This window comes from Chrysochloris asiatica, unplaced genomic scaffold, assembly GCF_000296735.1.
Source record: "Chrysochloris asiatica unplaced genomic scaffold, ChrAsi1.0 scaffold00119, whole genome shotgun sequence".
Taxonomy (NCBI): Eukaryota; Metazoa; Chordata; class Mammalia; order Afrosoricida; family Chrysochloridae; genus Chrysochloris; species Chrysochloris asiatica.
Window position 1 is genome coordinate 3608129 of NW_006408637.1, and position 2863 is coordinate 3610991.

Consider the following 2863-nt stretch of genomic DNA (forward strand, 5'->3'; position numbering starts at 1 on the left):
GGGTTTCTAGGATACACCCTTTGGTCAGTTGATGATGCATGGAGGGGATTGGAACCATGGCAATGAAATGATATACGATAGAATGAATGTAAAACTAAAGTTCTCTCATGTAAATTATCATATAATTCCCAATAAAACATTAAAAAAAAAAATACTATGGCTTGGGTCAGGCACACCTTAGTCCTCAAACAGACATCTTTGCTCTTGAACATTTTGAATAAGTCTCGTATAGCAGATTTGTCCAATTCAATATGTAGTTTGATTTCTTGATTGCTGTCTAAATGAGTGTTGATGGTAGACCCAAACAAAATGAAGTCTTTGACAGCTTCTAACTTTTCTCCATTTATCTTGATGTTAGTTATTAGTTCAGTTGTGAGGATATCTGTTTTCTTTATATTGAGGTGCAACCAATATAGTGTCCAATAAACAGAAGGAAAGACTGTCACTGTACTCTATACTAGTTCAAACACACCTTACGGAAACTATATTTTCAAGCTAGAACTTAAGGGCATTACGGGCACATTCTTTCACGTCACTAAGCTTTAAAAAACAAAAAAAACAAACAAAAAAAAACCCCTCCTTTTCTATTTATGTGCAACAAGATTATTGATTGACCCACGTTTGATTATTTGTCTTTTTCATGATCACTAAGTGTGGAGTCCTGTATTCACATTTGAATACAATGTCACCTTGAATCACAAGGTTGGTGGTTCATGCCTCAGACACCCTATACAGGGTCACTATGATTGGGAACTGACTCAGCAGCACTTAACAGCAACAGATATTAAGTGCACTCTTCTTTAATAGACTTTCCTTAGATTTTTTAAAACTGTTCACTTCTGCATATGTTACAATTTCAAAAATAAAAGCCATTTTAAACAAGCATTTTTTTTTTTGCCAACTTCATGTCTTATCAAACATTAAGAGGTATAATTTAAGAAAGAAAATATTATGTTGTCTCAAATAGTCACTCACCTATATTTATTTATTAAACTGGAAGTGTCACTAGATTACAAAACCACTGAGCTGCATTGTCAGTGAGAAAGAATGCTAAAGAAAAGTTACTGAGCATCTACTGAATTTAAAGGGGTGCCATCAGATAAACACTGGGCTGGGGACCACAAAGTTGGCAGTAGGGTTGCTATGAGTCAGAATTGACTCAACGACACTTAATAACAACACTGTAAGGAATGAAAAAAATGGACTTAAAAGATCTGGGACAGAGTCTTGACTATACCTTTAGCATGTTCTATAATGTCTCCATATTTGCAATTAATTTAAGGATTAAATTATATAGTATATGTAAAGTGCTTAGAAAAAAGTCTCACATATGGAAAAGGTACAATACATTTTAACTAAAATATATTGTTATTGTTGTTATTATTTATTCAATCATTTTACTTATTCTCTTTATTTATTTATCTGTTTTATTTAATCCATATTTTCTCTTAACAGGGTAAATTCAAAGAAACAGTCACTCAGGGGTACGCCTATGAGGTTTTTATTCCCCAGCTGATGGTCTGACCAGTGAAGTTTTACAAAGTGATACAATGAGCAAGACAACTTATATTCAGACACTCAAGGTTAGCGATTATTGTTGTTGTTGTTGTTAGGTGCCATCAAGTTTGTGCCAACTCATAGCGACCCTATGCACAACATAACAAAACACTGCCTGACCCTGGGCCAACCTTATAGTCGTTGTGATGTTTAAGCTCATTGCTGCTGCCACTGAGCCAGTCCACCTCATTGGGGATCTTCCTCTTTTTCTCTAAGCCTTCAGTTTATCGAACCATGATATCCTTTTCCAGGAACTGGTCCCTCCTGATAATATGTCCAAAGTAGGAGAGACAATGTATGGCCATCTTGGATTCCAAGAAGCATTCTGGCTGTACTTCTTCCAACATAGATTCGCTTGCTCTTTTGGCAGTCCATGGTACTTTTAATATTCTCCTGCAATACCATAACTCAAATGCACCAATTTAGAGTCTTCCTTATTTACTGTCCAACTTTCACATGCATCTGAGGTTATAGAAGAATACCATGGCTTTGGTCAGGCATACCTCTAGTCCTCAAACTGACATCTTTGCTCTTGAACACTTTAAAGGGGTCTTGTGCAGCAGATTTGCCTTCTGCAATACGTCATTTGATTTCTTGGCTGTTGCATCCATGAGTGTTAATGGTTGACTCAAGCAAAATGAAGTCCTTGACAGCTTCAATATTTTCTCCATTTATCATGATGTTGTTTCTTGGTCCAATAGTGAGGATTTTTTATTTCTTTAAATTGAGGTTCAACCCATACCTAAAAAATAGTTACATCAATAAATATTTTAAGTCCTCTTCATTTTCAGCAAGCAAGGTTGTATTATCTGCATATCGCAGGCCATTAATGAATCTTCCTGTAATTCTTCTTTCAACAAACTGATGCAGCATTGGAGGCACTCACTCATCTGTGCCAAGAAATTTGGAAGACAACTACCTGGCTAACAGACTAGAAGAGATCCATATTTGTGCTCATTCCAAAGACAGGAGACCCAATGGAATGCAGAAATCAGTGGACAGTATCATTAATATCTCATGCGAGTAAAACTCTGCTAAATATAATATAAAAAAGGTTGCAAGCATACATTGACAGATAAATTCCAGAGGTTCAAGCTGGTTTCAGAGAGGATATAAAATGAAGAATATCACTGCTGACAAGAGATGGATCTTGACTGAAACTAGAGAATACCAGAAAGATGTTTACCTGTGCTTTACTGACTATGCAAAGGCTTTTGATTGTGTGAATCATGGCAAGCTATGGACAACAGTGCAGATAAAGAGTATTCCGAAAAACTTAATTGTGCTCCTGAGGAACCTGTACATA